At 48.1% G+C, this 12522-nt stretch overlaps 1 long non-coding RNA gene across 2 annotated transcripts; it reads right to left on the bottom strand.

Annotated features, from left to right (window-relative positions):
* Nucleotides 1-589: 589 nt before the first annotated feature.
* On the bottom strand, nucleotides 590-1975 carry LOC124502129 (uncharacterized). 2 transcript variants are annotated; one of them, XR_006959850.1, is made up of 3 exons: nucleotides 1936-1975; nucleotides 1133-1215; nucleotides 590-848 (listed from the first exon to the last, which is right to left on the bottom strand). It is a non-coding gene; the product is annotated as an uncharacterized LOC124502129 (long non-coding RNA). The 2 variants fall into 2 exon arrangements; XR_006959849.1 differs by having other exon boundaries at nucleotides 1878-1965.
* Nucleotides 1976-12522: the final 10547 nt, after the last annotated feature.

Raw genomic sequence — 12522 nt, 5'->3', positions numbered from 1 at the left:
TAGATTAGAAAAAGGAGTGTCAACAGGTGGCGCGTGGTACGAGCTACGGACGCCACTTTGTTACTTCACCCCACCCACTGCAAACCCGCTCGGGCCACAACCTGAGGTGTATTCCACACAGGCACCGACTTTTGAAGGACTTTGTGTCCTCTCCTCAAAAACCTTACATTTGTCTCTTGGGATTTTCCAATGCACCCGGGAGGGAAAGGGAGATCCTTCTCAGGGTCTAAATGAGTGGCACTAGAGGAGACAGCTTATCCTGTCGCCGAAAGCTTTAGTATAATGAGAATATCCTCACTGTCATTTGTTAGCTAAATTCTCAAAGTCTGGAGGGTTTTCTTTTTTAATTTTTTAAGTTTATTTATTTTTGAGAGAGAGAGAGAGAGAGAGAGAGAGAGAGAGAGAGAGAGAGAGAGAGAGAATGCCTACAAGAGCAGGGGAGGGGCAGAGAGAGAGAATCCCAAGCAGGCTCTGGGATGCGGGGCTTGTACCCACCCACCCACCCACCGCTGCCAGGTATGACCTGAGCTGAAATCAAGGGCTGTCTGAGCTACCCATGCACCCCGCAAGGTCTGGAGGTTTTAAGAAATGTTCTCACACACTTTATTTTTATTGACTACATGCTCATTCTCAGCAGTAGGTACCCTCTGCAGGGATTGCTCTGGTCTTAGGACACAACCTTCTGTCTTCCATTATTGTTCAGTTGCAAGTATTTTAGTCAACCAAATCATCTTTTCAAAATACGTCTGATCATGCCGCTTCCCTGCATCCTGCTGCAACATGGGCCCCTGCTCCTTCAGCGTGTCTCGTGCTGTTCTCCGCGCTCCAGGCACACAACAGATCAAAGTCTGGAGATTTGCAGGACACACGGGAGAAATGGTCTTAGCCTCGAGGATCTTACAGTCTCTAGGGGAGACACCGTGCTCGGGACCATCCACACCCTTTGCAGCGGAAAGTTTTGCGAGAATAACCATTATACGAAGGCATATTTAAATGAGGCCCTGGAGACCGTACAGTGGCTTCAACTAGTCACACACTGGGTTTACCTCTCAGCCTCATAATTGCACAGGACTCTTATTGCGCAGAACAATATTCTGAAGTATCAGTTGAGATTTCCAGTACCCCCACTCACCCCATTTCCTTGGTCCTTGATCCACTGAGGCAGCTGGCGTATTCCTCATTCATTGTCTCGAAGGAAGAGGGGGCCTGGCAGAACTCAAGAGACAAACAGGGAGCAATTTTTGGCTCCGGCGTCATAAAAGGCCGGCACTTGGCGGGTGGAAAGAACACCAAATTGGCCTGATAGATTTGGGAGGGTGGTGCTGGTGAGTAAGATAAGGCCGCTAGCCCTAGCCCAAGGCTGGATTAGATCACAGGACTTGTAAGCAAAGCCAGAAGAAGCAACTATTGTGGAATTTGGGGACGGGGTTGGGTTGGGAGGAAGCCTCCTGGAGAAGAAGTGGGAATGGCCGGAAGCCCCAGCAGGGGCAGAGGTGGGCTTGCTCTATTTCCCTGGTAGAACCCCCCTGGGGAGTCCTGAGATTCCACGCGGCACTGAATGTCTGGGCAGATGGGCCTGAACAACTCACGGAATTTCCCACGTCCCAGTGTGATGCTGTGACAACAGATGGGTCCCTGCCCTCGGAGAAAGGCTCAGAAACAGCTGACAGAGGTCTGGACCCCAGGAGGCCCTGAGTGGGGGATGGAGGGTGGTCCGGAAGTGGGACTGCCAAGTTGAAGGTGGGAATGAGGACATCTCAGATGGATGCCCTACCTGTACCCTTCAGGTAGGCTAGGGTAGGCCCAGGTTAATAAAAACAGCAACAACGAAAACGAGTCTAAGTGGCTCAAAGCACAAAGACTCATTTCTCACTCACACTACAGGACCAAGGAAGATCAGGTGAAAGCTCGGTGCTGGGTCAGCACTGTCCTCACCCCAGGATCTCCTGGAGCAGTCTTTATGGGGAAAGTTGCCAGTTTCTGTGGCGGGAGGTGGGGGGGGGGTGTTGTATAGAGAGAAGCATGAACTGGCACTTCAGACTTCCTTCTGGAAATGACACTTGCTCTCGTGTTTCATTTGCCAAAGCAAGTCACATGGCCACCCTTAACTTAAGGGGAAAAGAAAGGAGCTGGAATCTTCTCCAGCACCAGCTGCCTAATGACTGCCCAAGCACAGAGCTTTGGTGTTATAAACTAACTTACGCATGGGGCACCTGGGTGGCTCAGTCGGTTAAGTGTCTGACTTTAGCTCCGGTCACGATCTCACAGTTCATGAGTTTGAACCCTGCATCGGGCTCTGTGCTGACAGCTCAGAGCCTGGAGCCTGCTTCAGATTCTGTGCCTCCCTCTCTCTGCCCCTCCCCCACTTGCATTCTGTCTCTCTGAAAAATTAATAAACGTTAAGAAAAACAACCTAACTTATGCTTATTATTCAGGGATTCGTGATAGAATTTCAAATAGGCTTAGATTAGATTTCTGCCCTCAAGGCAGAATGGAGGTTTGAAATAGAAATTAAGCTCTGATATAAAGTGAAGTTAAATTTCTAGAACACTGAGTTTGTGCCCTGGGGTTTGTACCTATCACCTTAGTCTTGCCAAGTCCTGGAGAAAAGGCAGAGCAATGCTATCTGAGGCTGTGGGTCACGCAGGATCAAAAAGCCAGCTCAGAATGGTCACCACCACAAACCATATTCCACCCCTGGAGGACATTTCTCATCTTCTTCCTGAGGTTGGTTTTGCTGGCAGGATGGGAGGTTTGGTTGGGAGACAAAGAGATGGCTGTATCCTAACACAGGAGTTGGAATAGAGGAAGCAATCTGGAGTTTAGGGTTCTGAGAAAAAGAAGGAACTGGGAAGGCACTCAGAGCCTACGAGTCACAGCTGCAAATGGAAGTTTCCAGAGCCAACATCCGCTCTTCTAGATTTTACTTAATAATAATAGTGGCTCTTCGAGAAGCCTCCCACTTGGTGCCTATGCCTACCCTTGTTGCTCTCCTTCTACCATCTCAGGATAACTTGTGAGGGCAGGTATCACCATCCCAGGTCAGAGGGGTTTCGCCGGCTGCACTCTCACTCAGTGCAGTGGTTGCAAAGTTGGGGCTAGACGCTGGAGATCACCTGAAGGGTGGTGCTGCTCCTCTAAATTCCTCTGCCTGGTCTCCCATCCTTTCCACGTGTCCTTCCCCCCCCCCCCATTTCCTGCAGCCCCGCAGCCCCAGGTTCAGAGTGGCGAGGCATTCCCAGGGAAGGGGAGATGAACGGCCATTGCATTATCCAAGTGGGATTCGAACGGTTGCCGAACCGCTCACCCGTCCTTAAGCAGCGCGAGCGTCTTTTGGCTCAGGCTGTTTCTCCAGGCCTCCTCTGCCTCTCATTAATTTTGGTAGGGCCTGCTTGTCTTTCTTCTCTCTTGTTCGGCGCCCTTCTAATCTATTTTCCACACGGGACTTCTCCCTGACACGATTTGATTTCCAGGTTGCTAGCAGAGAGAGCTCTGGCTTTGATTTGTGTGCTCCTTCTCCGCGCCACATGTCTTTGCCGCACAGATGTGTCTTTGCTACCTTTTCACATTTCCTTTAAAGGCCCGCAGATGCTTGGCAGAATGCTGCAGAAATAATGCAGAATAAAAGACAGTTCTAGGGAGCCTGGTGTCTCAGACTTGATGTCGGAATGAAGGAAGATTTAGAACTCCTCCGGGTGCAGCGAAAGAAAAGTGAAGGGCAGATTTTCTGCTGCTTATGGAGTGGTTTTTGAACTTCTTCTTTTTATTGATTTCAGGCCCTTCTAAGGCAGGCATGTAATGACACAGTTCAGAGGTATGATGCGAGAGCGGGGCTGAGTTTCAGTGAAGGTCCCTCTGGCACCCGGCTGACTCCCCAGGCCCAGCTGCCTCCCCCCCCCCCAATTCTCCACACACCTGCACCCCTGCAGAAGCCATAGGGGGCCAGTCCCCCACAAACCAGAAATGTCTCAGACTTCCCTTGTTTCACATAGCTACAGATGCTGTCCAAAATGCCTCAGTTCTTATTATTTTGTATTTCATTTAAAATCCACCGGTCATTATCCTAATGCCTTTTGCAAACCTGAAACTTCTTTGTGAAAAACCCAGACAAGTTGGGTGAGAATTAATTTAGAAACTAAATAGGAGGTGAGGAGGAGTGCGTGGATGAAATAAAGTTCCTTTTATCCCCACTCAGCACAAATTCTTGAGTTTGCTCACGTGCCTTAAACCAGACGAGCTCAGTAACTTCCGGTGAGGGATATGGAAGCTTGGGATGGATTGCTGGAGACGGGTATGTTTCATGGCCTCCGGGCTAGAGGCAACATTTTGAATGAGCTTGCTAAGTTGAAGGATCCTGGTAGCACATAAATAGCACCTTTCTGGAGGGCACAGGTCATTTGGGAGAGGAATGTTCAACATTGGATTCATTAAATGGTGCTAGAGAAAGACAGCCATGTGGAGACCGAACCATCGCTAGAGAGTACCCTTGGTTCCTGTCTTCTGCACCTCCTGCATTTCATTATGTTTCAGTATTTTTTTTTTAAGTTTATTTCCTTATTTTTGAGAGAGAGAGGGGAGGGGCAGAGAGGGGGAGAGAGGATCCCAAGCAGGCTCTGCACTGTCAGGGCAGAGCCCGACTCGGGGCTCGAATTCAAGAACTCAGAGAGCCGAAATCAAGAGTCAGAAGCTCGACCGACCGCGCCACCCAGGCACCCTTATGTTTCAGTTCTTTAAGAGGAAAGGAAAGGCAGTGGACATCCTGGCATTAAACAGGGTAACCTCCAGCCAAAGGGAACACCGCACTGTGTGGAGTGATCTATGGTTTGAATATTCCAGATAGCCCCAGCAGAGAGTCAGGGCGGTGGTGAGGGGGATCAGGGAGGAGGAGGGGGTTTGCTTGGCTGGAAGAAGAGGGATGATTTCCTACCTGGTTGCTGGAAGGGAGGGATGGGGCAGGTTCTGCTTTTTGGTAGTTACTAGATTACTAGTTTGGTGATGTTTGGCAAATCACCACGGAGCCTGCGTCCTCATCTGTAAAACGGGGAAACAAAATTTTCATCCTTTTCAAAGAATATTCGTTGAGCTTATTGTGTGCCAGGTATTGATCTGGGCTCCAGGGAGAGGGCAGTGAACAAATCTAAGTCCTTACTCCTGGAGGGCTTGAATTCCAGTGCAGGCGAGCAGAAGATAAGCAGATTAGTGGGTAGTGTGGCAGGTGGTGATGAATGCCATGAGGCAAGATAAAGCAGGGTGAAGGCAGAGAGAGGGGGTGCTAGTTCATTATAAGAGGGTGTGTGTGTCAGGGGGCATTTGACAAGATGACGTTGGAGCAGAGACTCCAGAAGGGAGTGAGGGAGTGAGTTATGCAGGTGTCAAAGAGGGAGACAAGCTTAGAGGCTGGGGGCAGGGGCAGGGGTGCTTGGAGGGAAGCAGACGCAGATGTGGGACCTCTGGCGGGACCAGGTCGTAGTGGCCTTTGATTTAGGTGGCAGTGAACCCTTGGCTTTCTCACTCTGAGCAAGGTGGAAAGCCACAGGCTGGAAGGAAATGGTGCTAAGCCACACAGGAAGTGATGGTCCTGGACAGGGCGCTGGTGGTGGGGAAAGTGAGCAGTGGCGTCTGGATGTATTTTGAAGGTGGAGTGGACGGGATTTGCTGATGCGTCAGTGTGGGTGTGAGAGAAAGAGAGACGTCAGGGACGACTGAGCGTTTTGCCCTGGACAACTCATCTTATGCCAGAAGCTGCCATGAGTGTCCCACGACATGAAAAGTGGTGTGGAGTATTGTCGATGAGCCTGGACTCAGAGCCACGCGGCCTGGGTTCAGATCCTGGCTTTGCCACTACTTGCTAGGTGACCTGGAGCATTTTACTGAACCTCTGTGCCTCAGTGTCTCCGCCTGCAACCCGGTGCTGACAATACCCCCTGCCTCACCGGGGAGTGAATACGGGGAAAATGTTTGGACCGGTGTCAGGCACATGGCAAGCTCTATATTAAATGTTTGCTATTTTTATGTGAAGTGATACGTAAGTCATGGGTTTATGTACATGTAGATGTAGTATGAGCTTGGGAAACTCAGTAGAGGGTTAGCTGCTATTGCTTTTATGTAACAATGTAATACAATTTCACAATAGGTGGGAATTATTTTAGGCAACTTCCACTAGTATTTCTGTCTCTCTCTTGGTTGCAGGTGCCTTTACATGGTCTTTCTCTGAGCCCCCTGACGCTCCCCACAGTGATGCCCTCACAGTCCTTCCACTGCACCCTCCCAACCCCCAAACGGGTATTTTCTCTCCTAGTCCCCAAGGGAAACTTAGCTGGGTCGGAAGTTAGAGAACCACAGTCCTTTAAACCACCACTTCTGCCTCATCTGTCACCGCTTCTTGGATACCTCCACTGGGTGTCATCCTTGCCCCCAAGTTGGGAGGCCGGTTCAAACTCATCCTCTGCCCCCATCCGACCCCACTTCTTCCTTTTGTTCCTGCGCAGACTCAAAGCTTTCACATCTCCTTGAAGGCCTTTCGTACCCTGGTCTCCCCCTAGGCCGGGGCTTCCTCACCCTGGAAGTTTGGGTGAGGTTTTCCCAAACCACACACTGACCATCCTCCCTCTCATGCCTCACTCCTATTCCCCAGTAAGACAACCGTGATGGCCTCCCTGCCTCTTGCCTTTCCACTCGACATCCATCCTGGGGCCAGATCAGCCTTCCGGGAGCCCTTCTCCCCATCCCCATTGACAGCCGCTTGGACACAGCCAACACACGGGCAACTGCAGAAGCCTTACAGCTGCCGTCCCAGAGCCGACCACACCCCCCTTCTGGTGCGTTCTTCGCACTGTACCAGAGTGATGTTTATAAATGCAGATGTGCTTGAGTCCTCCTCAGCTGTCCATGGCACTTAAAATCCAGGCTCATTGCCATGACTTACAAGGTCAGCACAGACTAACGCCCATTTTCCTCGGCCACCTGAGGCCACCCTCCTCATATGCTATGACCCTCCACTCACATCAGCCTGTTCCCGGTCTCCTGAGCTCAGCAGACCCCTTACTTCTTCAGGGCCTTTACGTGAGTCTGGAAGGTTCATTTCCTGAGTCTTCACCTGGCCGGCACCTGAACATCCTTCATGTCTCAGTTCTAATGTCATTGTCCCAAAGAGGACTCCTCGGACACCAAATCTCAGTTAAGTCCCCAGCCCCTCATTATTCTCTAATAAGGGCTTGTTCTTCTTTATCTGCCTTATCATGATCTTGACTCAGGGGTGTCTTGTGGGAATGCTCCTGGTCACCTGTCTGCTCTAAGCTCTGTGAGAGCAGAGCCCATGTGTGCTTTTATTACCTCTGGGTACCGAACGCCTCGTGCCTGGCGCAGATAGGCACACTAATATTTGTTGAATGAGACCACCGGATAAATCAAAGAATAACTGAGCATCTCTCCTCTGCTCAAAAACCTTCTCTGGCTCCCACTACACCACCCAGAGAAGCCCAAGTTGGTTTAGTCCTAATTCACATCATTACCCTTCATGAGTCCATACGCCAGGAACATAAAACTCCTTGCTATTCCTTCCACGGGTCCTGCACGTTTCTGCCTTGGGGGCTTTATTTCACCACCACTTAAAATATTTCATGAGTGAACGAATGAATGACTGGCCCCAAATCATGCCCAGTCTTCAAGGGTATCAAATGTCACATCTGCCGTGAAGCCTTTCAGACACCCCCCGCTGGAATGAAGTTTTCCTTCTTCCAGCCCTCCACGGCACTTTCTCTGTGGCCATTAAAGAAATTGGTCACATTGCACCTCTCCTTTTGGGTTCTTTCTGCGTGTCTGATTTTCTACTACACGGTGAGTTTCTTGAGGGCAAGGTCCATGTTCTAATCATTTTCGCACCTGCCACCGTCATGCTTCGCCTGTGGCAGGGGCTCAGTGTAAGTGAAGACAAAAAATTATTATGGATTATTGAGTCAAAGGGAGGATGATTTTCCTAGGGTAGTTTTTCTAAGCTAGATTCTTCTACAGGTAGTTCCCTATGGAGACACGTGGGGGTGCCCTAGCCAAGCAAAACTATATGCTGCTCAAGACAGATTCATTTCTAAATTATTTTAAAGACAATGGGGCTTCTTTTGAATTTTGTCTCACGGGTCATATTGATCAGCTGTGGAGGACAGGAAGGAAAGGTAACGGACAACTTAGTGGGCCAAGTAAGAGTTAGTAAATCAAATCCAAAGACCACATCTGGTCAGAGAGACAAGGCAGGACACATCTGCTTTCTCTGAGTGAAGGGTCCTATGATCACAGACTATGGCTATAACATTATATGGTTGTCCTCCAAATAAGGAATGGCTGAGGGTTGTGCTGTGTCCCCTCAAAATAGATAAGTTGAAGCCCTAACCCCAAAGTGTGGTGGTATTTGGAGACTTTGGGAGATACTAGGTTTAAATTTTTTTTTAATGTTTGTTCGTTTATTTTTAAGAGAGAGAGACAGAGACAGAGACAGAGCAAGAGCAGGGGAGGGGCAGAGAGAGAGGGAGACACAGAATCCGAAGCAGGCTCCAGGCTCTGAGCTGTCAGCACAGAGCTCAACTCAACTCAGGGCTAGAACTCACGAATGGCGAGATCATGACCTGAGCTGAAGTCGGAGGCTTAACCGACTGAACCCCCCCCAGGCGCCCCAGGAGATACTAGGTTTAGATGAGGCATGTTGGAATTAGAGTCCTTACAAGAAGAAGAGAGACCAGCACCTGGTCTGTGCCATGTGCAATACAGTGAGAAGGTGGCCATCTGCAAACTGGAGGGGGGTGGGAAACTCTCACCAAGAGCCTGGCCCTGCTGGCACCCTGGTCTCCAACTTCCAGCTTCCAGACCGTGAGAAATGTATCTCTGTGGTTGAAGCCATCCAGTCTGGGGCGGGTCGTTATGACAACCCGAGCAGGTTATCGGAGGCCGCGTGCAGAAGGGGCTGACTTCCATGCCCTTTGCCTTTTCGACCAAGAGGTTGGTATTTAGGTAAGGAAATGCTGAGCGGCGCCTGCGTGGCTCAGGTGTTAAGCATCGGACTGTTGATTTCGGCTCAGGTCATCATCTCATGGTTTGTGAGTTTGAGCCTAGCGACGGGCTGATATCGTGGAGTCTGCTTGGGATTCTCTCTCCCTTTCTCTCTGCTCCCACCCCCTCTAAAATAAAAAATAAAAAAATTTAGAAAAATGTGTATATCCTGGGGCACCTGGGTGGATCAGTCGGTTAAGCATCAGACTCTTGATTTCAGCTCAGGTCATGATCTCACAGTTTGTTTGTTCGAGCCCCATGTTGGGCTCTGTGCAGACAGCACAGAGTCTGCTGGGGATTCTCTCTCTCTCACTCTCCCTCTGCCCCTCCCCTGCTCATGCTCTCTCTCTCTCTCAAAATAAATAAATAATCTTTAAAAAAAAAAAGGAAATAAAAAGAAAATGCTGAAACATTTGTTAGGAACAGACAACAGGCTTTCAATCCCCTATCAGAGCCTCCGATTTTGTTCCCTTACTGTATATGTGATGCTTTGAAGACCTATTTTCCATGTCATAAAGAAGGACCAGTCTTCTCTTCTTTCATAACAGTAGGTCAGTGGCCGATCGCTTTTGTTAGATTGTTTGGACCAGACTTTTATTTCCATTTTTGAATGTAATCTTTTTCATTCTTAATGTCAGAATGTCATATTGGAAATAGGTGGCGGGAGCTCCGTCACCCAGGCTAATTGGCTCCCCACTCTCACCGTTGGTCTAAATGTGCAAAGCATTAAGTATGCAGTTGACCCTTGAACGATGCGAGTTTGAATTGTGTGGCCCCACTTGAGTGTGGATTTTTTACAGCACCGGACCGTAAATAAATGTATTTTCTCTTCCTTATGATTTTCTTAATACCGTTTTCTCTTCCCTAGCTTACTTTACTGTGAGAATACAGTAGGTAATACATATAGCATACAAAATATGTCCATGAACCGTTTATGGTGTTGGTAAGTCTTCCGGTCAACAGTGAGCTATTAGTAGCGAAGTTTTGGGGGGAGTCAAAAGTAGTAGGTGGATTTTTGACTGCACAATGCCTCGGTGCCCCTAACTTCTATACTGTAGGAAGGTCAACCGTAATTAATCCAGGAATGTCAGTTCAATAGCACCTCACTGCTACCTGGGCCACTTTGTCATGCCTGGATTTACAAGTGTCAAGCTATTGTCTTCCTGATTTCTCATCACTATCCTCTACTGTAAGACCTTTACATTTTGGGGGCACCTAATGGCTCAGTCGATTAAGCGTCTGACTTTGGCTCAGGTCATGATCTATCTCATTGTCCGTGAGTTTGAGCCCCGCGTCGGGCTCTGTGCTGACAGCTCAGAGCCTGGAGCCCGTTTCAGATTCTGTGTCTCCCTCTCTCTGACCCTCCCCCGTTCATGCTCTGTCTCTCTCTGTCTCAAAAATAAATGAACGTTGGGGCGCCTGAGTGGCTCAGTCAGTTGAGGGTCCGACTTCGGCTCAGGTCATGATCTTGCGGTCCGTGAGTTCAAGCCCCGCGTCGGGCTCTGTGCTGACAGCTAGGAGCCTGGAGCCTGTTTCAGATTCTGTGTCTCCTTCTCTCTGACCCTCCCCCGTTCATGCTCTGTCTCTCTCTGTCCCAAAAATAAATAAACTTAAAAAATTTTTTTAATAAAAAAAATAAATGAACGTTAAACAAAATTAAAAAAAAAAGACCTTTACATTTTTATTATTAAAAAAAATTTTTTTTAACGTTTATTCATTTTTAAAAGAGACAGAAAGCGAGCAGGGGAGGGGCGGAGAGAGAGGGAGACACAGAATCTGAAGCAGGCTCCAGGCTCTGAGCTGTCAGCACAGAGCCCGATACGGGGCTCAAACCCATGGACCGTGAGATCATAACCTGAGCCAAAGTTGAACGCTTAACTGACTGGGCCATCCCGGCGCCCCAAGACCTTTACATTTAAAATTTTACATGTTTATTTATTTAGATAAACTGAATTGACTAAGCTGAAAACATTGGCAGAATTCAGAGGCATGTAGTGAACAGAAGCCTCAGGTGCAAGGGGGCACGGGTGGCTCAGTCGGTTGAACGTCTGACTCTTGATTTCAGCTCAGGTCATGATCCCAGGGTTGTGGGATCAAGCCCCAGGTCAGGCTCTGTGCTGGGCATGGAGCCTGCTTACGATTCTCTCTCTCTTCCTCTGCTCCTCCCCAGCTCGTGTTCTCTTAAGAAAAAAAAAAAAAGTCTCAGGTGGAATTTAAAGTGTTTACAAGCCGAAACAGAAACCTCTCCTTTCCTGTCCTTCATTCTTCCTCCCTCCCTCCCTCCACCCACACACATGCTTCATGCTACTGTGTGCATATCTGTGTGCGTGGGGGTGTCTGTGTGGAATTGTACGTGTACATACATTAAGGATAGGGCTGAGTTTCACATCTGGGTCAACATGATGTAGCCATGAAAGCACGTGTCTCCTCCCTCACCTCCTACTTGGAAACTGCAGGGATCTCGGGGAAGGCTTCCAACATTCACAATCCACAGAATTCACGAGGAGGCACCAAACCAATTATACCTGCATCCTGAGAAGTAGAGAAGTCCCAGTGGAACGTCTAAGTTACACGTTTTTCCTTAATGTGTATATTCTAGGGGCACCTGCATGGCTCAGGTGGTTAAGCATCCAACTCTTGATTTCAGCTCAGGTCATGATCTCACGGTTTGTGAGATGGAGCCCCCTTATCAGACTCTGTCTGATAGGGCGGGGCCTGATAGGGTGGAGCTGATAGGGCGGAGCCTGCTTGGGATTCTCTCTCTCCCTTTTTCTCTGTTCCCCACCCCCTCTAAAATAAAAAAATATATATATAATATATATATTTATATATATGATATATGTAATATATATGTAATATTATATATATATTTTTTAATGTGTATATTCTGGGGTGCCTGGGGGTTCAGTCAGTTAAGTGTCCAACTCTTGGTTTCGGCTCAGGTCATGATCTCATGGCTTCATGAGTTCGAGCCCCGCATCAGGCTTTGTGCTGACAGTGTGGAGCCTGCTTGGGATTCTCTCTTTCTCTCTCTCTCTTTCTCTCTGACCCCACCCCCACCCCACTCATGCTGTCTCTATCTCTCTCAGAATAAATAAAATAAACTTAAAAAATAAAAGAATTTAAAATACTAAAAAATAAAAAAAATGTGTATATTCTGTAACATAGAACATAAACTTGGCATAAAATGGGGTGGTGTTTTACCACTTACTTTTTTCTTGAATAAATTATAAATACTTCCGTGGCACAATATCCTCCTAGAAATGACTAAAGTAACAGCATGCTACTTTATCATGTAGTTTTACTATAATTTATTGAACCAATCTGTCTTGACCTGCGTTTAAATTGTTCCCAATTTTTAATGTTATAAGTAACACCACAGTGAACACCTTTTTGCATATTCTCTCTGCACATCTCTGATATGTCTTTAGAATGAGTTCCTAGAAGCTGACTTGTTGGATCAAAGGATATGAACATATTTAATGG

Source organism: Lynx rufus, unplaced genomic scaffold (assembly GCF_022079265.1).
Source record: "Lynx rufus isolate CCGP_SWC_20201006 ecotype Redwood Valley unplaced genomic scaffold, mLynRuf1.p SCAF_7, whole genome shotgun sequence".
NCBI lineage: Eukaryota > Metazoa > Chordata > Mammalia > Carnivora > Felidae > Lynx > Lynx rufus.
Note: the sequence above shows the minus strand (reverse complement) of the source record. Positions and strands in the feature narration are given on the sequence as shown.